At 36.2% G+C, this 24,248-nt stretch overlaps 1 protein-coding gene across 1 annotated transcript in view; it reads left to right on the forward strand.

Moving 5' to 3' along the window:
* The first annotated feature begins 9,227 nt into the window (after positions 1-9,227).
* The window catches only part of AGTR1 (angiotensin II receptor type 1), a 47,330-nt gene continuing 32,309 nt past the window's right edge, over positions 9,228-24,248 (forward strand). Inside the window, exons 1-2 of the mRNA XM_044255073.1 lie at positions 9,228-9,261; positions 19,108-19,191. The gene's annotated coding sequence lies outside the window, so the exon portion shown is untranslated. The remainder of the gene's footprint in view (positions 9,262-19,107; positions 19,192-24,248) is intronic.

The following is a 24,248-nucleotide window of genomic DNA, read 5'->3' on the forward strand; positions in this document are numbered from 1 at the left end:
TATTGTATTTTTACTAATATGAAACTTCTTTTCCCAACATATTTTTCTCATGACCTGACATTTCTCTGCATTAATTATGTTTTTAAGCTTCCTCATTTTTTTCTTTTCTTTTTATTTTTTCTTTTAAATGAGTTTCCCTGGAAACCAAATCCTAAAATGAAAAAACACCATAAAAATACACTCCAGACATCAGCTTTCCCTTAAGGTGATCACCTTAATTCTGTTTTTTCCTTCCCTGACAAACTTGTTAAGAAAGTCTATGCTTATTCTGTCGACCTAGTTATTCCCAACCTGTTACAATGGGGTTTTGCCCCTCCATTCTACTGAAACCACTTTTGCTATGTCATCAACTACACTGTGTTTGCAAGATTCAGTGATTTTTTGGGCTCACATGCTTGCATCTGACACTTAACCCTCTTTTACTTTTAACCAAGGTTTAGCAAACTACTAACCAAGGTTTAGCAGCCTACTCCCTGCTTTTATAGAGCCCATGAACCTAGAATAGTCTTCACATTTTAAAATGGTTTAAAAAAATGATATTTTGACATATGAAAAATATATGAAATTTGAATGTCAGTGTCCATAAATAAAGTTTTATTGGAACACAGACACAACTATTTGCTTATCTATGGCTGTTTTCTCACCTCATAGGCCGAGTTGTAAGGCTGTCTCAAAAGCCTGAAATATTTACTATCTGGCCCTTCACAGAGAAAGCTTGCCAATGTCTACTTAAAATTCACTCCAGCCAAGTGTTCAGGATGCCTGGAAAAGCTCCTACTTCTTTGATAAGATCTCCCAGAGCTGTTGTGAAGATTAAACTAGATAACATATGCAAAGTAACTAAGATAGCATCTGTCTCACAGTTTGTGTTCAAAACAATGTTAGCTCTCTTGTCTGCTGGCTCTTCTCCCTCTATCACTTAGATGTGTGTTTCCCAAGATTTCATCTTCATTTTTTTCTTTTTTCTTTTCACTCTCTTTTGTAAACCTCACTTTCTACCATTACCTCAAGCATCATTTCTACACTCATGAGTCCCAAAACTACATATCCCAGTCCAGACCCTGCTTTACTTAGATGCCCTACAAGAAATCAAGCTGAGCACATCCAATATTAAAATCATCCTTTCTCTAAAATATGTTCCCTTTTGGTATTCCCGAATTCAGTTAATAGCATTGCTATTCACCCACCCTCCCAACCAAGAAATCTCATCTTTTCCTTTGTGCCTCTATCTCACCCTTCATATCCAACTAGTCAGTCAATGAATCCTCTCCACTGCAATTCAGAAGCTTGTCCCACCATCCATAGAGCCAGCACTTTAGTTTAAGTCCTCTTCGTTTTCTTCTGATATTTTTAACTCATCTCCTGGAATTCCTCACTCAATGGGCCCACAATCTGGTCCCATTTGGATATATCCTTTCCATTTCCACCAGAATTACTTTTTACCTTCTTATGTAACAAATGAGATCATAGGACTCCCTGCTCCCTGATCCCCATGACTCTCATTACCCAAAGGATAAGTCAAATACTTGAACCTGGACTTTCAAAATCTTACCCTCACCTCATTCATTCATCCCTTCAAAAACTACTTATTGAGCATGTATTATGAAACAACTGCTATGGCAGACTATGGGTACAGAGTGAATAAGGTCACCATGATCTTTGCTTGCTGGATTCCAATCCAGCAGAAGAGATCAAGATTAAACAAAGAACCATTTCCGTTCTACCCATATTGGAAAAGATACACTGTCATAGTGTCATCTGCACATGTAGTGACTCTGTCTAGATTACCCTACGGTAACTTTCTCCAGCTTGGCTATCAGAGTTATTTCTGGCTTTCTTTGCATTCTCTAAACATATCTCTAAGGTTTAAACATAGTGTTATACAGCCCTGCTCATTTTACCTCCCTGAACTGTGAGCATCTTATATTCAGAGGCTGTGTCTTATTAATGCCCTCATGCCTAATCTGGTAGTTATTATAGGTGCTTTGATTAATTAGTAGTATCTCTTCTGTGATTAAAGGCCTAAAACTGGCTTATGTGTATACTATAAGAATACGCACTATTTGAAAAAAATCAAAAGTAAGAAAATATTTAAAGAGACAACATATGTTGTTCATGGATAAATGATACAAATAAAATAGCATGTTATTTGCACTTTTAAGTAATTAATTTAAAAATGTTTACTTTTACATTTTGTTCATTCAGAAAAGACCAAATGATTTGCCAATAAAAGTATATTTCAGCTGTTAATGCTTAATTTTTATCCAGTAATTTTATTTCTTATGTTAGTATGTTCAAAGTATATTTTAGTAAAATATAAATCTCTTTGCTAAGAAATATTTGAGGATATTATCCTCACAGTAAGATATTTGTTTTATATGAACAATATATTTACATCCTGTAGATCTTCAAGTCATAAACAATGCAGAAAATAGAGAATGATGGATGGGCTGCAGAAAGATTCAAGAAAATAATTATAATAATAACTATTCTAATCTTTAAGATGTGCCAAAGGGGAGATCCAGGAAATTACCAAGCAGTTAACATCAATACTAGGAAAGAATAAGAATAAATAATAATAGAATTGATCAAGAAGTACTTAGACAAGAACAATTTAATGAACAACTAGCAGCATGAGTTCATGTAGAAAGATCGTGGAATATTAACCAGACAGAAAGTGTGGGTATAAGCAGAGTCAGCCAAAGGAACCTAAACGTCTATTTAAAATTATACAACAGCCATTGAAAAAGTCTTAAAATAATCATATAAGGATAAATTTGAAATTAATGTTTGGCTGATATACTAGAAAAGACAGGACTTCATTTAAAATCTTCCTAGTCAAAAGAAACCTTCAACCCAACCACTTCCACCACTGAACTCAAAGTGGCATATATGAATGCTGATGTTATTACTTCAATATTCTTACTCCATCTCCCAACAAACAATTGCTCAAACTTTGTTAATAAGTAGGGAAGAGAAAAATGAAACAAGATGGGATCGGGAGGGAGACAAACCATAAAAGACTCTTAATCTCACAAAACAAACTGGGGTTGCTGGGGCTTGGGGAGAGTAGGGATAGGGTAGTTGGTTTATGGATATTGGGGAAGATATGTGCTATCGTGAGTGCTGTGATATGTGTAAGCCTTATGAGTCACAGACCTGTACCCCTGGTGCAAATAATACATTATATGTTAATAAAAATAATTTTAAAAAATAAGTGGTTTTCAAGTCATCCAAATGAGGACTGTTGATATAGGCTGTCTTTGTGAACGCCTGAAACTAGTGTTGATGAAATCCTTACTAGATGACAGCTGTTAGCAATGGAGGCAAATGAGTGCATCAAGTTTTTCTTTTTTTAAAGATAATCTGCTTATGTGTAGGGAAGTACTTTGGGACTGCACGGTGAAGTGAAAGATTCTAAATGGGCCAGAAGAAGCTTCATTCATTAGGAATGGTCTCTAACCCAGTGGAGCTCAGATCAGCTATAAACATCTCCCCTGTCAAAGACATGCTTTTCACTGATTAGGGAGGAGCCTGCTGCTTGGACCAGGAATCCTGTAGCTCAATCAGCAGGACAGGACTGTATCCTGGGCCAGCATGGGTGTTCTCAAGATGGCCGGATGCCAAAGAAGCATCAGCCAAGTGGGTAGCCTGGTATCATGACCTCTGTAGTGAGAAAAGGACAGCCAGCATGATTGTGTGAATGAACAATCTGATAGTCAATAAGGGGCCTACTAAAACTGAACCAAAACAAGAAATGTGGTGGAAAATATTCGGATTGTACTATTTCAATGACAATGGGAATTTAACTGAAGTTGGGATAGCCTAATCTCCTTATTGTTCTGCAACCAGTTAAATTCAAATGAAATTTTACAATCATAACTCATTTTGCAAGAATTTTTAGTCTGAAAGTCTGCTGAATTCTTTATATGGGTCAAAATATATCCTGCTTGCCACCCTAAATACCTACCTTGTTCTTCCTGAATACTTCATTTTTTAGCACCTCCAACTTTTTAACAATGATATAAAACTTCCCTCTTTTAAGTTAAATATTTAATAAATTTAAACAACTCTTACGTATGTCACTTCCTCTATCCAGAGTATGATATATCTATTCAATGATTATTAATAAAAATGTTCTCGGGGAACCAAAGTAGCTCAGTTAAGCATCTGATTCTTAGTTTCAGCCCAGATCATGTTCTCAGGGTTTTGAGATCCAGCCATGTGTTGGGCTCTGCCCTCATCAAGAAATCTGCCTGAGATTCTCTCTCCCCCTCTGTCCCTTCCCCAACTCATTCTCTCTCGCTCTCTCTCTTCCCCTTTCTCAAATAAATAAATATTTTAAAAAATAATGATGTTCATACATTTAAAAACACTCACATATTACAACTGTCTGGTTAGGAATTTTATTTGTATACTATTTTTTTATTCTTATCATCTATCAACGTTTTTATTGGTGAGTGTACTAACCTTGCTTTTTTTAGAAAGTAAAATTAGTTCAATACTAAATTGATCCATCTCATTTATTATATCTGACTTCATCTCTAAAGTTAAGAGTAGCTTTATTCCTATTAGTTTTTCCTCATTCCTCATCAACATTTAAATAATTTTAAAAGTTTAATCATAGCTAAAGCCAAATATAACTTAGAATAACATGTTTTACTCTTTTAGATTTGTCCAAGCCTCTACAAATTATATTTCACATTTGCCAGCTTACTGGATAACATTTATTGGACCATGCTTATGCTCTGGTGAGTTACAGAACCTTGCAAATGTTCATTCTCTATCTTTATAAATGAAGGTAGTAAGAAATACTGTCTAGTATTTGAAAGACTGTCTAGTTAATGATATATCAAGTTTATAACTCTGTTTTTTAAGAGGTTACATTTGTAAAAGTTAGAAAATAGAAGGGGTAAGACAGTTGTTTACTCACACTACGTATTAGTTTCTGAGCATATACTACATGGACAATTTAAATAAATTTTCCTGAGACACTGATCCTCATTATAATACATAGCATTGTAAACTCAGTTATACTCAACAAGGCTATCAATCTACATGCCCCAGCCAACAATATTCACCAAAGCTCTTTTGTTGTCATAGTCATCTCTTTCTCTATATTCCTGTAAAACTATTTAAAGCAGGAATATCAATTTTGGTAAAGTACATTGAGTAAGACAGACTCCTACCTTATCAAAAAGATTTCTTAGAATAGTGACTATATTTGAATAACTGGACAACATACATGCTTAGAATTAATGGGGTTAACTTTTTTTTTTAAAGCCAACATTTGTTTAAGTACTAACTATAGAACAGACATGGTTCTATTTGCTTTACATGTATTACTTCATTTAATCCTCATTCACAATGAATTAGCTACTATTAGTACTCACATCTTACTAATGACTAAACTCAATGATAAAAAGACTAAATAACTTGCTCAAGTTCACATAACTTATGAACAGAATACTGGAAAACCTTATTTTAAGAAAAGATCTAGATATCCACTTGTTTGGCCAACCTTCACTGATGGCTCATGAGAAAATGGAAAATGGACTCCAGGTCACTAAACATCTCTTCAATAAACTGATGCAACTTTATATATTCAAAAACAGTCACATAAAGTTCAAAGGAAAAAGTGGTAACTTCTGGCAGATGTGAGTGGGAAAATTAAAAACTGGCACGTGATCTGTGTCTTTGAAGATAACCAAATTTTCAAATGGCAATCACTGGAAGGTAATCTAGACATAGATCAGTATGGGCAAAGGATAGAAATTAAAGAACCTGAAGAGAGGTGAAAGGCACATCTGAGAGAATCTAGGAATAGAGGTAAAATTTTTAAAAGCTGGAGAAAGAGAAATTGGAATCAAAATGAAGTTCTTTCTGTAACTTTAAACTTGATGAGGCTTAATGATATATTCTTTGGGAAAATTTTTAGAAGAGAAATACAGAAAATGTTGATTTTTTTTTCCATTCTGAGTAATGTAAGTATCCATTTGCATAAGTTCCAATTTATGATTGCCAGTAGCTATATAATGAATTCATTTGGAAGTACTACACATAAGATTAAAGTATATGATGTGGTATTTTATCTAACGTTCTCTCTGAAACAATATAACCAAACTACATGCAGTAGCAGATTAGGTTAATGTCTGTTATAGTATTCATCTGAAAAGCACGGCTCTATTATCTTAGAATTTCTGCAGTCACTACATCAGACTTCCATATACATTGTGAATATATATGAACATTTATAACACTTTTTCCTCAGATAAATGCCAAATACTAAACTGCCATAAATATAAGAACCAGTTGTATATTCTAAATCATAGGAATACTCTAGAGTACGGGTATAGGCACACTCACGTGATTGCAACATTAGGCCTTCAAGTTTAGTGGCAGCAAAATGTGTCCACACAGACGTTTCTTGCTCTCCAAACAGTTCCTGTGCTAAGCTCTCTACCTTCTAGTTCACCTTGCTATCCTAATGTAACTGTTATAATAAAATTTGGGTAACATACACAAGCATAAAAAGCAAAAATCATCTAAAAGTATCCATAATTAGGACCTTCAAACAACCACTGTATGCATTCCAGTGAAAGTAATCCATTTTTTCTATGCCTATGCATGTGCATATATATTTGAAACTGGGTTTCCAGTCCATGTCTCTAGTCATAACTCTAAGGCTCACCTTAATGTACAGGATCAATGTGTTACTATATCCAGAAAAGCCACATGTATAAACTATACTATTACTCAGCTGATTCATCACAATAATAATGATGCCATTAATTTCTTGGGAACTTTTCCTTCTCATCTGCTTGTTTCTGGTGATAAAATATCCCTGAGAGCAAAGCCCGCCCTTTCAAATAAGTTTCACTCAAAACAGCTGACTCTCTAAAGAACTTCCAGTCCTCAAAACTATCACCATTTCTAAAACTAAGGTGGAGTTCAGTACACACAGGATTATGGTTAATGACTTATAGCACTAAATCAATTTAAAAATATAAAACTCTCCTGAACCTCATATAATAATTACAGGAACATTTCCAAATTTCACTCAGACTCTGGCCTTTGGTTGTCACATTAATCGAAAAGACTACTTATTCCCCACTGAATTGTAATCAACTGACCATAATATACTAGAATTTCTGGACTCAATTCCATTCCATTGATCTGTATATCAATCTTTATGCCAGTAAAATCCTGTTTAAGCTATGACAGCTTCATAGTAAATTTTGAAATCAGGAATATGAGTCCTCCAACTTTGTTCTTCATCTTCAGGATTGTTCTGGATATTTTGGGTCTCTTGCACTTCCATATGAATTCAGGATCATCTTATTAATTTCCTTACAAACAACTTGTTGGGATTTTGATTAAGATTGTGTTCAATCTGTATGTTCTGTGGAGATTACTGCCATTTTAACAATATTAAGTCTTCCAATCCATGAACATAGAATGCCATTTGTTTAGGTCTAATTTAATTTCTTTCAATGTTTTATGGTTTTCAGAATACAAGTTTTACACCTTTTTAGTTAAATTTATTCCTAAGTATTTTATTTTTTTGATCTACAGTAAATGTAATTTTTTTCTCATTTCATTTTTGGACTGTTCCTTGCTGAACTTATTAGCTCCAATAGTATTTTAATTGATTCCTTAGGATTTTCTAAATTCAAGATCAGATCATGTCATTTGCACATAAAAATACTTTTACTTGGGGTGCCTGGGTGGCTCAGCGGGTGAAGCCTCTACCTTCAGCTCAGGTCATGATCTCAGGGTCCTGGGATCCAGCCCCACATCAGGCTCTCTGTGCGGCAGGGAGCCTGCTTCCCCCACTCTCTCTCTGCCTGCCTCTCTGCCTACTTGTGGTCTTTCTCTCTCTCTCTGTCAAACAAACAAATAAAATCTTTTTTAAAAATATTTTTACTTCCTTTCTAATCTAGATGACATTTTTTATCTTTTTCTTGCCCAACTGCACTAGCTAGAACTTACAGTACAATGTTGAATAGAGGTGAAGAGAGTCAACATTATTGTCTTATTCTTGATTTTAGATACAAAAACATTCAGTCTTTCGCCATTAAGTATGATGTTAGTTTTTCACAGATGGACTTTACATATTGAGTAAGTTCCTTTCTGGTCCTAGTTTGTTGAGTATTTTTATCATGAAAGGGTGTTGAGTTTTGTCAAAGCTTTTTCTGATTTGTTAAGGTGATCCTGTGGTTTTTGTCCTTTATTCTACTGATAGGATGTTTTACATCAATTGATTTTCAGTAAACTAATCTTGCATTCCTGGGATGAATCTCCCTTGATCATGGTGTATGATCATTTTTATATGTTACTGGATTCAATTTGTTAATATTTTACCTACATTCATAAGAAATATTTATCTGAGTTGTCTTTTCTTGTGATGTCTTATCTGGTTTTAGTATCAGGGCAATACTGGCCTCACTGCATGAATTGGGAAGCGATCCTCTTTTGTTTTTTGTTATAGCTTGTGAAGAAATTATAGTAATTCTTCCTTAAATATTTGGTCATATTTTATTCTTTTACTTTTTTTGTTTTTATACTTTTAAACATGCACTCTGACAGCATGTCCAATAGAAGGACATAAATGTCCACCCTTTCACTCTGTAAACCTGAAATTAATATATGGTATCTATGACCCACCAGAGTATTATCAAAGTTTGAGTTATAGGAAAGAGAAGTTCTCTAATTCCTCCTTAAAAAGTTTTCCAAGCTTAAAAAAAAAAAAAGTTGGGAAACATTTATCTCGGACCTGAACTATTTCTCCTGTACCCCCAGCTCTCCCCCATTTCGCGACCCTCCCTAATGCAGAGTTCCAGCCACGTGCGCACATATCTAAGAGGTGACCCTGGGGTAAGATCCTGGCACCCTCCCGCTTCCGTCAGCATCTGGAGGGGGAGGAGGTTGGGCCAAGAGGGTCTCCAGAGGCGGGGCGGAGGAGGAGAGAATGCAAAACAGTGCCTCGTCCCTGGAACCTCCTGAGCAGCAACGCCCCTCGCTATAAATTCAGAACTGCCTCATCGAGGATGATTCCAGCGCCTGTCAGCCAGGGCCCCAGGCAGTGGTGACAGGCAAGGGCTAGCAGCTCTGCGGTGCTAGGGCGGTGATTGATGGGGAGCAGTCCAAGCGAACCCCAGGAGTGAGGGCGCACCCCCGGGACGCGGAAGCGGCGGGCGGAAGCCCCGCAACAGCGCTGCCGGCTTGCGGTCCGACGTGGGCTCAGTGCCCTAGGCGCGGGTGAGTCGACACCAAGTCCCATGCCGGGTTTGGGGGCTGCGAGGCGGGCCTGCTCAATTTTATGTCAAGGTGTCCTAACTGCGGGTGCTGTGTTGTTAGGTTCCCGGGGACGAAGGAGAGAGCTAGCTTAGTTCCGGCTGGCGCCCACCAGGAACGGGCAGCCCTCCCCCAAATCAGGTGAGGGGCGCCAGGGTTACAGGGAACAATTTGAGACTGTTCCGCTGCGCGCCCCCAAATTTTCATTCTGATTTGACCAGACTCTTTTGAGTCCAAGCAAGAAATCTGCAGAACTGGGATGCAACCAAGTAAACTTTCTTCCTGGCTTCCTGGCTTTTAGCCAACTCTTGTCTTTTCACGGTAGCTTGAGAGAAAAGCCGGTATGACTCCGCGGGGCGTCCATTTAAAAGTTGTGCTATTTCTAAGGTGAAGTTTGGAGTGTCCCCAACCTCCCTTTCTGCTTCCCAGGCAACACCCCAGCACAGCGCATTTCCCCCTCACTCCTCCCTGCAAACTGTACTGGTGGGTCCTTGGAACTGGGCATAGCCCCCATCTGGAGCAAACTCTCCCACCTTCAGGTGTTCCCCAGGTGTCCTTTGATTCATTAGATTGGCAAGGGGGAGAAGCGGGGGAAGCTCCACACCCCAATCTCACAGCCCTGGCCAGTACACGTTTGTAACTGAGGCAGGATTTTAAGAGAAAATCTTTTCGGCTCCCTTCCTCCACATCACCTACCTCGCACTCCATTCTTCAATCCTCTTAACTGTCCAGCCCAGTCTTCCTATACCTTCAGGCTGCTACTTCTCCCCAAGACCTCAGCAAGTCTTTCTCAAAGCGTCTCCTGTCCCGTTGTCTTTGGGCAGCTAGTAGAGACCCCGCTATTGAACCCTACTGGGGCTTCTTCACCTTTTCTTTATTTTCTGGTGGTGTATCAGAATTCCACTACTGGCCTTCAAAGTCCTCTCCTCTCAGTAAACGTTCGGGTGTTCATTTTCTCTTGGGATCATATTTGGGACTTAGCTACATTTATTTCTAGTGTCATTGAGAGAAAAGAAAGTAACAGTGAGGGATGCAAGAAATCTGGGATGCTACTGTTCTTTTAAAACTTTGTTGAGCGACTTGTTTTTCCTAAAGGTATTTAGTCCCCAACATGACTCTCTTGGTAGACAGCATGTGAGTGTCCAGGATCCCGAGGCATTTATTTCCTTTAGCATAAGTTGTAAGCTTTTTCTAAGTCCTCTCTAAGAAACTGCCTGCTTCCCTGTCTCTGTAGTGCTTCCCTAGCTCTAAAGGCTCCACACAGATAATCTCTATTTAGGCTGTGGTGGATTCTGCCACCTTCACAAGCAGACAGTGCAGGGGCAGGAAAGTGCCAGGAGCTGGGAATGGGGAGACCCACATAAGTGGCTGTGTACTATCAGGAGAGTTATTTCACAACTCTGAACCTCAGGTCCCCGCCCTTAAGGTTCCCTCCAGTAATAAAATTCCTTGATTCCTTTTGTTTCCTAGTTATTTGCTTAAAAAATAATAGTCTAAAATAACTACCCATTTAATCCATATTTGGGACCCTCAAAACCCTCTAAATAACTGTCCTGGTATCTATTCTGGAAAATCATTAAGTTTCCAGTGCTGGCTCCAAAAGTCCATCCCTACTCCCCCCTAGATTATGGCTGCCGGTTCCCATAACCTGGTTTATGGCTCAGGGAGTGTACCCACAGTTGCCAGGTCTCAGCATGTGATAAAGTTTCACAGTTATTACTGTCAATTCTGTCATCTCTTCTGTCTCTCCCCCCCCCTTTTTTTCCTGATTTCATTGTTCTTTGTGCCCATGATGAAGTCTCCTTCTGTGACCTTAAACTGAATCAAATTCTCCATCATACAAGTCAGAAGAAAGCTTGTTTTCTTCCACTGGTTCCGCTGATACCAAAGGAGACTTATCTTAAGATGTATAAAATGTCTCTCAGTCACTGTTGCTTCGGCAGTGCTCCCTATCCCAAGAGTTTCAAGCCTAAATCTTTCCTGTCACTCTCTACTCGTGGTTCAGTGTTCAAAAACCAAACAATCTGAGGATTGTTTGGGTTTCTTACATTGTGTTTTTTCCCCCCTAGTTCCAGGTAAGAAGTGTGTGTGTGTGTGTGTGTGTGTTTGTGTGTATTTTTTGGTTTGTTGCTGCTGCTTATTACTATTGTTGTTACTATCACTAATTATTTGCCCTATGCGGGAGGGAAAATAGTGAAAGAAAATTTAATCTGCTACTTAACCAAAGCCCTGGTAAAATACTTAGCTGAGAGAAGTCTAAAACTAACAGCTTAAATGTATGATGCGTATTTTCTACAGTTTTATCTCTGCCACCACATCCTTTTCAAGCAAATAACAGATATGCTGTATTTTGTTTTCAGATTTGTTATAGAGACCTAGTCCCATAATACTTGCATGGTTTGACTGCCTGATGCAGGCTTCCGGCCTTTAGCCCCACACTCGTTAGTTTACCTAGTGCTTTGTCTGCTCAGTCATGACTGGCCTATGCCAGAGAGTCTCCCAAGTAAGCGAGCAAATTAGAATTTTATTTAGATGTCTGAAGTAAATCCAAGTGTTCTGAAGATTAATTAAGCTGTCTTAAAGACACACTGTGGCAAATAACAAATATAGAGCCAGACCAGCAAACTATGACAAAGCAGTCAAGGCCAGGTTAGGAAAGCTCTTCTCCCATTTTAAACTCATCGCCACTGAAAAGTGCTATTATTTTTCTGCAAAATAGTTCTAAGCCTTCCCTTTGAAAACTGCCTAAAGTCACTGAATAACGTGGTTTGTGTTCCCTGTCATGTAATTACTTATTAAAATAGTATATCAAAGTTCACATAAGCAAAAGAAGTTTTGTTCCATTTCCAGCCTAAATTTAGCTGTCATTTTACATTTTTCTACTTTATTCATTATATAAACTTTAGCTACTTAAAGTTAATGGCTTAATATATAAGCTATCTTAAATCGAGGAGTGTCCATAGGGGCTTAAGATCATTTTCAACTGATTTGACAAATGACTACCATTACCCTATTAAAGCTCTAAAACACATCCAAAATAAATCACAGCCCAAAACAAACAAACAACAACAACTAAGGAGCTATACATGAGCTATATATATATTTGCCAAATGTTTTATTAGTCAGTGGTCATTTTAATGACAAATTTGATAACTGGAAATAGAACATAAAGTATGTATATATATAGATCATAGATATGACAATGAATCTTGTTATTAGTCGTCATATTAACATTGAAAGTTCTGCTGATTTTTGATCCTCTGTAGCAAATGGTCACAAGGGAAAACAATTCCCTTGAGTGTTAAAACCATCTTTCAAGTATTTTACTAACATAAGATTCACTATATGCAAAAAAGATTCACTATATGCTATAAATATTGTATGACTGCTGTATTTTACATTATTCTTACAGCTCAATTTAGAAGTTTTTGCTTTATTTATCTGGTTCCTAAATAGGTGCATCATCCAAATGTCTGAAGTAGAAATAAATGTCTAGAATTTGCCAGTGATTACTAGAGTTTCCTTCTTATATCTAAGAATATTTTAAATTGTGTTACTAGACTCACATTTAATTACCTTTTCTAACATTTAATAGTTTAGAAAATGGGTGAAGAAATGGGTATGCTTTGTTTTTCTTAACCGCACTATGCCTTCATATTCCAAGTCTTAAGTCTAAATGTCCTTAGAATTTAAAATCATAGAATTAATAATCATTCAGTTTGGGTCAAGTTTTATATGATTTCTTGTTCACTTTATACACAAATAAGCTGTTTTACTCTTCACTAAATGATGTTAAAACTTATTTAAATTTAGATTAACTTTGAATGGTTAACTTCAGAGTGAGAATACTGGGGAACACATTATATTTTTGTGTACTATTAAAAAGAGTTTATGATTGCTAATTTGCTCTCTATGATGTCTTTAGATATTTACCAATTAATATTAATCAAAGTTCTTCTATCCGCCTTGGAAAATGAAGAATTATATGTATGAAATGTATCAATAATAGTAGAAGATACTTACAGAGGAAATACTATAGATCTGAGTAATATTAGCTCCTTAAGAACACTGAAGTATAAAAATGGTCTTTGCCCTAGAGAGATGTTGGTCAAGCTAAGTACATATTTGGATATGAGACTCTCCAGGCATCTCAGTGACACTGGGGTGGGAAGCCATTTTTAAAACAAGCCTCCTTCTGTCCTCCTTTTCAGACCGGGTGGAACATCTAATGCGGTCACATTGTTTGATTCCAGCCACTTCCACAACTTTCCCTTCCTTAGGGGAGTATACCTCCTTTGAAAATATATGCACCACATCCAATGCTTCTTTGTATTCTATTACTAAATGCTCCTCAATTCACTTTCTTCTTGCTTGCTATTTGTTTTTAGCTAAAGCCATGGGAAATGTTAAATACATTTTTCAGGTCCCTATATTTTCTCCCAAAGATTTTATTTATTTATTTGACAGAGAGACAGATCACAAGAAGGCAGAGAGGCAGGCAGAGAGCAGAGAGCCCGATGAGAGACTCTATCCCAGGACCCTGGGATCATGACCTGAGCCGAAGGCAGAGGCTTTAACCCACTGAGCCACCCAGGCACCCAGGTCCCTATATTTTAGAAGAGATATGCTAGAAACCACTCTTCAAAGCTCATTTGAGTATAGTACCCTACTACACACAATAAAATGACTTGAAATTGATGCTTTACTCTTACTAATTGGGGAACTAACTATTATTACTATTTTTTTAGTCTAAAGCTGTAAAGGCAAGGGGAAAGTAGAGGAAAGAGTAAGAAAAGGAGAAACAGAATAAAAGTTGAAATGGCAAATCAGTGGTTCTTCAGGTTTTAGGGAAAGGGTAGGGAAAGCATATTATAATCACCTGGGAGGTATTTTTAAATCTGTATATATTGTCCAAATTTTCCTTAATCCCATTGCCCCTACTGAGAACCACTGTACTATATATTAGGAGCAATAATCCGCAATTACGTCAAGTGTCAAGGCAAAGATCAGCATCATGAGCATCATGTGGGAGCTTGTTAGAAATGCAGACTTTCAGACTCCACCTAGACCTACTGAATAAGAATCTGCATTTTAACAAAATTCCCAGGTAGTTCAAACACACAATGAAGTTAGAGGAGTCCAAGTATACAGCACCTAGACCTTGTTTAGAATGATCACCTAGGATGGTTCAGTCAGTGAAGGGTCTGCCTTGGGCTCAGATCATTTCCCAGGGTTCTAGGATCCAGCGCCATCAGGCTTTCTGCTCAAGGGCGTGTTTTCTCTTCCCTCTGCCCCACCCCTCTCATGCTTGTGCACGCTCTCATGCTCTCTCCCTCATAAATAAGTAAAATCTTTTAAAAAGCAGAATGATTACCTAGAGGTTATTTTATTGGTTTTTTGATAAAGTAACATTTTTACATAATGCTCACATTTATTGAGCACAGATAATATACCAAATACGTTCAGCCTTTAATACTGTTTTTATTTAATTCTCACAACATCCCTATGAAATAGGCACTGCTTTATCCTCATTTTGTAGTTTGGGATACTGAGTAATAACAAGATAAGTAACTCACCCAAATGTGGTAACTGGTTTGATTCCTGTACTTTTACCTGCCACCCCACATTGTCTACTCTACATTTGGCTGTCTCCTTTTTAAGACCAACTAATTATTTGAGAATTTATTTAACATTATAATTTTAAATCAAGTTCTATTTCATAGAAAAAAACAAGATTTTATTTGTAATATTTGTCATCTTACCTTTAAGTGTAATAATGAAGAATTCTAGAAATTCCTTCTTTAGTTGGAAAAGAAATACTAAAACTATGACAGCTCATTCTTTAAAAGTTAAGGTTTGCTATCTCTCTGTTTTTTCATAACTTACCTAAAATTTATTCTTTTTACCTTTTGGTGTTCTGATGCTATAAAAAAAAACTTTTCTCTTGAACAAGTGATTCCCTACCTACACAAACTATTCAACCTTCCAACTGAAATTTTATATCAGTCTTTTAGCTTTAATATAAACAATTGTCTACAAGCATGTCTCATAAAACTAGTTGAATGTAGTTACTAGCTAGTCAGTCTGCAAGCAAATGGTGACTTCTTTTAAGCCAGTGACTCCCCAAATGATTGAGTCTCTGAACAATTTCTCCTAGTGCATGTAGATTCTCTGAGAGATGTCAGCTGGATCTGGCCAAAAGCCAGATCTGACAGGGGCTTACTGACATTGGTCAAAAGACATAAATGAGTCTGGGTTCCCTGTGATCATGTTTGAGAGGAGAGGTGTGTCAACAGGACTGAGTATCTACAATTTTCCCAGCGACAAAGGGACATCATTGGGAGATGGAACTTCACCAGCTGCTTATATCTGGAAGTTTAGGCAGCACTAACACTACAGTATCTAATTTATAACTTATGGCTTAGGATACAGTCAACACAGGGCTGCCATAACGCCAAGTTGTAGGGGCCTAGCGGGGTGGTAGCGCCTAGGAGACATACTGCACACAGCAGCAGAATTTCTTAGAGCTAATAAATGATAAAGTACCAATGATTCTCTTATGACCCTGCTGGTCTCAACAATTCCACATATTTGTGACTGCCATTGCACAGAATCCATACCAGGCTTCTAAATAAATTGAAAAACATGGGATTTCTTCTACAAAATTCATATATTTATACTTTCATTATCACATACATTTTTCTTTACCTTTTGACCCAAACTCTTCTCATTAATCCAATTCAAATGCATTTTACATGCTTCTAAATCTGTGTAATACACCACTAGAACAAGAATGTTCCATGAGCCCAGCTTTAGTAATTTTCTGTGCAAATGATGGTCACTTCACATAAAACACATTGTACCCTGATGGATCCCAGCCCTTAACCTTCACACAGTTAAATGCTGCCACTTTATCAGGAATGGAAAAGTATCTGATGTGATTCCTACGTAATGATTTCTTGAATGTGTTCTGGCATTTAATCAACTAGGTTAATAGAATAATTTTTAAAAGAAACACAAATCTATTCTTTTTTAAGTTCCTATTAGGTTAAGCTATATGATGGGACATTATATAGTCATTTTTACATATTTAATAATATTTAATGGCAAGGAAAGATAATCATAAGTGAACAAAGCAAAACATAAATCATGAGTGTGATTCAGCTTGTGTGTGTGTGTGTGTGTTCGACAGATTCTTGTCAAGTTGACATTATGGACTTACTTGGGTCTTTAGTGTTCTAATGAAAATAATTATATTAGCACTGATGTATGGTTAAATTCACTGATATACTTTTTAAATGTCTGCATCTTTGTAGACCAGATAAGACTAGGGAAAATATATAACAGATCTTAAAAGCTTTGGAGAGTTATTAAGATCAAGGCTAAGATCAAAAGTGACTTTTTTTTTCCTTTTTTTTTTTTTTTTTTTTTTTTTTTTTTGGTATAGAATTCAGATCTTTAGACAACTGCTACTAACTCTGCAGAAAATGATACTGGGAAATCCGACCCTTTCTGATTTTTTTTCCCCTAAGATACACTAGGGCCTTACAGAAGTTCACAAGGTTCATACCAAGGTGGTATTTTTTTAAGAGAAATAATCTTATGGGAAATGTCTTATCGCTATAACAAAAACAAAAAAACACTGAAATTCATGGATAAAAAGAGATTCTTGTAATGCCAAAATCATTCCAAATAAGAATGTTATAGTAAAGTTGGTATATATTGTGGTTTTAAAAGTAATCTGTAATATGCCTATTGTCTTCTTGAATAACTCTTCAGCTTTAAAAAAATTTCTTACTTAAAAATGTCCCGCAGGGCACCTGGGTGACTCAGTGGGTTAAAGCCACTGCCTTCGGTTCGGGTCATGTTCTTAGGGTCCTGGGATCAAGCCCTACATCGGGCTCTCCGCTCAGCTGGGAGCCTGCTTCCTCCTCCTCTCTCTGCTTGCCTCTCTGCCTACTTGTGATCTCTGTCTGTCAAATAAATAAATAAAATCTTTTTAAAAATCCCCCAAATCCATAATGGAAAATATTGGTTAATTTAGCTACATAAAAAAATTAAAACCATCATATGTAAAAAGGACAATAAACAAAGTCAAAAGATAAACAGGAACTTGAGAAAGCTATTTGCCACACATTACATGTTAAATGCTAGTTTTCCCAACATAGCATAAGCTCTTCATTTTTTTTTTTTTAGAGATTTTATTTATTTATTTGACAGAGATCACAAGTAGGCAGAGAGGCAGGCAGAGACAGAGGAAAGGAAGCAGACTCCCTGCTTAGCAGAGATGCAGTGCTCTATCCCAGGACTCTGGGATCAAGACCTGAAGGCTTTAACCCACTGAGCCACCCAGGCACCCCAGTATAAGCTCTTTAAAATGAGAAACAGTGAAAAAGTCAATTGAAAAATGAGCAAAGGCCATTACTGGGCAAACTAGTAGAAGAATAACTACAAATGATAAGAAAACAAAAAGCTCAACCTCATTCATAACTAAAGAAATGCAAATCAAGACAAATATATACTTTACATTTATCACCCTGAGAAAAAAATTTGAGATTTGATAAAAGCCAGATTTTTAGCATCATATAATCTTTATAGAGGACATTTTTAAGTATCTCTCAAAAACATGGATTATACCATTTGCTTCAACAATCATTTTAAACTTTTCTAATGATACATAGTTTAAAAAATGCATATGTATAAACAGGATCATTCAGGCATGTTCTTAAGCAGCCAGAAAGGGAAAATGAAAAAAAGAAGACCGTAAGGCCCATTAACAGGGGGCTGGTTGAATAAATCATCATGTGTCAGTGCAATGAATGAAATATTGTATAGTCATCAAAATAAATGAGGCAGATGTATATATACAGTATAGATAGTTCTAGCCATATTAAATTTAACAAAAAGGCAAAGAGCAGAATAGTATGATGTGTAAAATGAAAAAAAAATGTGGATATACACATTTATATGCATATGTATGCTTTTTTAAAAGTCCTAAAAATATTGGGGCACCTGGATGGCTCAGTGGGTTAAAGCCTCTGCTTTCGGCTCGGGTCATGATCCCAGGGTCCTGGGATCGAGCCCCGCTGCTTGGCAGGGAGCCTGCTTCCTCCTCTCTCTCTGCCAGCTTCTCTGCCTACTTGTAATCTCTGTCAAATAAATAAATAAAATCTTAAAAAAAAAAAAGATACATTTGAAACTGTTAGAGGTAAGTACCTCTAGGAAAGGGATCTGAGACATGAGACATGAGCTAGGAGACACTAACTTTTATTTTTATGCTCTTTTTATAACTTGACATTTATACCACAAGATGTGTCACTACAATGAAAAATAAAAACAGACATACAAAAAAAACCCAGATCTCTTAAAAAAGATTTATTTTCAGTTCTGGTGCAATCACACTTATATAGGTTTATATTAAAAAGAATCATTTATCAAAGTTTAAGTGTAGATTCATAAGGTATCTAATCTATTATGAGATTTCTTATATTACTAGTTATGTCTACAGAAGTGTCTTAGAATAAGATTTTATTTTACCCCAAAACATTGTTTTTCTCCTCTAGTGTGTATCTACAAGGGTATGGGGAACATGTTGACTATAACCAGGAAGAAGATGAAATCCCACATTAACAGACTGCCACTTTGTGCAGCCTAACTCTACATAAGGACAAACATATCCTTGATATGGACCAGACAGTTTCATTCCCTTCAAAAACACATTTAAGATGTAGTGTTAATATTTACTCTATCAACTAAAAAATGAAAATCTGACCATATTCAGTGAATCTCATTAATCTTTTCTCTTTTCAGGTTGAATATATGATAAATTGGTCTAAAATGGCTGAGCTTTCATCTGACTAAGACGTAGAAGCCATCCCAGAAGTTCTGATCCAGGTAAAATATCTTATACCTATAGCACTGCATCTGTCAGTGGTTTTTCTCTCATGTGTCAATGGTGGAGGTAGCACAAGAAGCCACACACACCATTGTCTAATGACAGAAACAGAGGAAGCAGAAAAGAATGAAATTCCAGTCTTATCTCATCCCTTATATGCAGCTTTAGAATATACATATTTATATAATTTTAAATGTAAACAATGTTAGAATTACCATGATATTCATCTGTTAATGTAAACCATGTGAGAGATTTGTAACCCCTTGGCAAGGATCTCCTTGTGGCCATTGGTGGATTGTTCTTCATACTCTGCAGGGCTTTCAGAAAACCAGGAAGGAAATGATGGTGTTCTCTCCTCAGCCACCCAATGGGGGGGTTGGGCTCTATGAAGCACTCACTTCCAGAAGCACATGTCCAAAGACCATATGTCCAAGGACCATAAACCTTAAAACTTGACCTGCTCACCTTCAGAAAATCCAGATGTCTCTGAGTCCCATTCATATAAAAGTTTCCCCTACTCCAGTAAGATATAGGCAAAAAGGGCAATGTGGAATTGGAGGCAAAGTACCCTTCAATACCCATATAGTCTAGCCCCCTAGTAGGCATGAATCCCATGGAGACATGCAGCTGGGCATTACACTCAGAACCTAAGAGGGCAGCGTGGGTAATCAGAGACTGCTCCGTCCATCCACTTCCTGTCATATTGCTCTACCTGATTATTTTTCATAAAAAGACTCCTGTATTTTCCAGATCAAAAGATATTTTTCTCCTCACAAAAACAGCTCAAGGAACAAGCCCTCAACCTCCTAAATTAACAGGGGAGACACTCCATAGTCCCCCCAGAGAGAATAAAGAGAGTAGCTTGCCCTCTTCTCAATATATTGTGATTACATTTTATCAAAGCAGAAGACAGGGCAGGTGCTGGGTGGGCAGACAAATGTTAGAGGTGATTTTATTTTTCTTTGCTTCATTGGCAAATGGGAAACAGTTGCTGGAAGGCGCTCCATGGTGGTATTAGGAAACTATTTAGGATTGCTTTAATCTTGGAGACAAAAATAGAAACATTCTACAGAGTTCTGTCACTGGAAATCTTTAGGTTGGGGGGTTTTTGTTTGTTTTGTTTTGTTTGTTTTGTTTTGTTTTGTTTTGTTTTGTTTTGTTTTGTTTTTGAGGTATAGATGTTTTCAGCAAAAATCCAGCTCTAGAAAAAGTATGTTCAAATATATGTCCTAAATAGGAAACTTTATTTTATATCCTAAGAGTTCTGAACAGAAGAACTGTTTGTCCATAATACTCCATCAGCCTTATAACAGAAAAAGCAAGACAGAAATCCAGGGGAGTTCCTGATGGAAATGATTCTATGAACAGCCTCCCTTCTCTTGTTTTGGAAGCCCTCAGTTTCTAACAGTCACATATTTGTAGCAAAACTTTCAAAATAATATGATGTTTTCCTTATAAATAACAAAACAGTGAAAAAAAAAACCACTATAAAATCTTCAACTTTTTCAAACCATTAAGTTACAGATGAATAGGCAAAACATGCTTACTTCAAAGAAGTTATTTTTTGTTAGTTAAAGTACTAATGCTATACTGATTCTGCCACTGACTAGCAACTTTGCCTTTAGTTTCTTGTAAAATAATCTCCAAGACCCCCACCCAATCCATAGGCACTCTACTAAAATACAAAAGGTGTGTTTAGAGTTTCTGAACATTGCAGTGCCCATTTTACCAACTTACAACTAAAGAACTCTGACCTCTTATTGATTTAAAACAGTAATGTGTAAACAGCATTTCAGAGCTTGTTTTATAGGACCAAAAGAATTTAAGTTGAAATCTACTTAGGAAAAATAAGGAAAACAGGACATTTAAAAGAATAAATATAGACCACATTTACTGGCTTAAAATCTGTAGACTTGCACTGACCACTATGGTAGTCATGTGCCATGTATGGCTATTCAAATGCAAATATAAATCAGTTATGATTAAATTAAATTAAAAATTCAGTTTCTCAGTTGTGTTAGCCACATTTCAAGAAAAGACACATATAATTAGTGGCTCTACTGTTGGACAGGACAGATTTACAACATTTGTATCACAGAAAATTCTAGATACAAATTCTAGATACAACATTTGTATCATAGAAAATTTTTTATTGCTATAAACAACTTACTAATAATTGCAGTGGATTTCCATTGTTACTTGGTAAGAAATTTTTATGGTCTTTTAAACTTACTGGGAAATTTTAAAGTATTTTTTAAATTCTAATTTTCTCAGCTGTAGGTTATCTAATATACATCTCATAGTAATTTTCTCTTTTTCCTATTTACTTGCATATTAAAATACATGGTGTTAAGTATCTTATTTACTCTCCTAAGGTTAGAGGCTCTTGTTTTCTTAAAAATTATGAGAAGAGGTACATGCAATTTTATTGAACTAATATATAGCTGTTGGGTTTTTTTACCTCCATCATTGACATCCCCAAGTAAACAAAACTAGAAAATAAGTAGGATCATTTCTAAAGACCCACATTTTTTTTTTTGTTCTTTATATTCTGTGAGGTTTTTTTACTGCAATGATAGATATGCCTCAATTATACTGAGGTAACTACAAAAGACTTAACATTTTTTCAGAAATTGGAGAGCCATGCAAAATAAGTATTAGATGACTTATTTTTTTCTCTTTTTCTAGAAATGCACAAGATATTAGGAGTCTCTATTTTTGTTTCCAAATTATTCGTATCACAGAGAACAGTACTTTGTTTTCAATTGTTAATTAATGTAATCACCACCTGTTATAGTATATTCTTAAAGTTCTTAGTCACCATGTCACCATTTCTCCACTAGTATTGATCCCATTATTAAAATGTCAGTCTCAATTACTTTCCGGTCACTTATACCTAGTAATTCAATTACATTTGGTTCCTAGACTAATGGTTGTGTGTTACACAAGGCAAAAAATTAAAAATGAATTTGTCTTTGAGTCATCGAAGCATCAAGAATTTGAAATAGCTATATAACTAAAAGGAAAGCATATAAATATCTCGGCTGTATTCCCTTTACACACTATTAGTATTATTTTTCAATAAATGCATATATAATAGAAGTTAGCACCTAGTTTGGGATTATCAAGTATGAATCCTTGGGTCTTACCAATGGAAAAAAAAAAAGGCAAAGTACAGGTTAGTCATTTGAGGGGTGGTTCTTACAATAAAGAAAAATACAGATTTCTTTATAGAGTAACAGGTTTACTCCAAAGAACCTATCCATAGTATATCTATGGAAGGTATACTAGATATCTAGATATCCATAGTATATCTACGGAAACACTGTTCTTAGGCTTGAAAAATAGAGCTAGATATGCTTAGCACATAACTGACCATATAAGAGACTCAAATTTAGGTTACTGTTTAGATTTTTAATAATTAAAAGAGTTCAGAGAATTAGCACCAAAATGTGGAGGCTTTGTTTTGCTGGCAGAGAGAACTTTTGACTAGTACCAAAAATACTGTCATCCTTCCCCTTCAACTAGTCATTCCTTTTAAGACTTTTAAGAAGATTTAGACCTTTAGGAATCATTTTTTAAATTCCAGAAAGGTGTAAGGTATTTTAGAAATGTAATAACACAGCACAGATATGATGAAAGGTGGTTATCTGGAACTAGGTCTTGGGCACATTTCCAGAACTTAAATTCTAGGGAGCTCTGGGACAACAGGAACAATGTCATACTGCAAGTCCAAAATCTAGTCAGGAACAGCCTTTCTCCTCCTCTTCTCACCCAGGCAAGGCCAAAATACATCTGTACACAGCATGGGTCACCATACAAAGCAAATAGAGCTGCTATAGATTAAAAGAGGCAGTGGGTAAAGGCTAGACCCTGCCTTGGCTTCTCAGTGATACTCCCACATTAAAGAGGAAGAAGAAAATGGGCATTTCACTTGCTTCTGGTCCCTCTAGTATGGTCAGTGTACAGAGCAGGAGGATAAAACAAATGTCTTAACAGTGTAAAGCAGAAAGTTCAAACTGCTTTGGCAGTGTGAAAGCAATGCAAATTTGACTCACTAAGGACAACAGCTTCTCATGTGATATATATCATACTAATAGGTTGGCCATATTTTGTTCAACTCCAAACCATTAATGAATGCTCATATCCATTTTACATAGAACATATCTATACACGGTGGAACAAATAGAAAATGGCTGTATTTGTGAGAACTGTTGCCCACAACACATGAGCTTGGTGGGACAACTGAAGTAGTAGTAAGCTCCTCTTGGATTTCTGCTAGAATTTAGACGTAATTAGATGGATGAGTTATACAGAACTTACCACCTGAATTAAAGAGTGAGAAATAGAGTATAAACCAATTAAGTGAAAGAAAATCATATTATGAATAAAACAATAAATGTCAATTAATTAAAACTTTTATTTTAGCTTACTTAAGATAATATGACAAATTTAACAGACCTAATTCAACATCTTAAAATGAAGAGATCTAGGTAACCTATTTTTATGATTTTCATCTTCTTTGGAAGATGTTTAACATCTTTAATTTTCACATTTAATCAATTTTGTTTCTGTTTTTAGTTTCTGTGGTGTCGCTATCCATCAACTCATATTGGTTGAGTGTGTGTGTGTGTGTGTGTGTGTATCCCAAGAGAAAGTAATTCTGCAATCCTCCTCAGCAATTCATTTTAACAATTAAGAACCCTTAAGCTAAATAGAATAATTCAATTCACAGGAAACTTTTATTCAATATGTATAATTAGTTTTAGTTAACTTTATTAATGAAATGTCGCAAATCAATTAGGTTTGCAATAATCAGATGCTGAGGACCCAAGAGGGGCTATATCTCTCACAAGAGGGGAAGGTGATATACAATTTAGTTGGGAAGCAAATGTAATTAGATTTGATCAGTCGAGTATTCCTGTCCTGATGTAGATTCGGGCACATACCCAGACCTGTGTATATAGTTAAAAAGAAGTAGAAGAAACAATGTGACTTGGAAAAAGTCTTCATGGTCCTCTCAGCCACATACTGATAGCTGAAGTGGACCTTTGAA

The sequence above is a fragment of the Neovison vison genome, chromosome 6, assembly GCF_020171115.1.
Source record: "Neovison vison isolate M4711 chromosome 6, ASM_NN_V1, whole genome shotgun sequence".
NCBI classification, from domain to species: Eukaryota; Metazoa; Chordata; class Mammalia; order Carnivora; family Mustelidae; genus Neogale; species Neogale vison.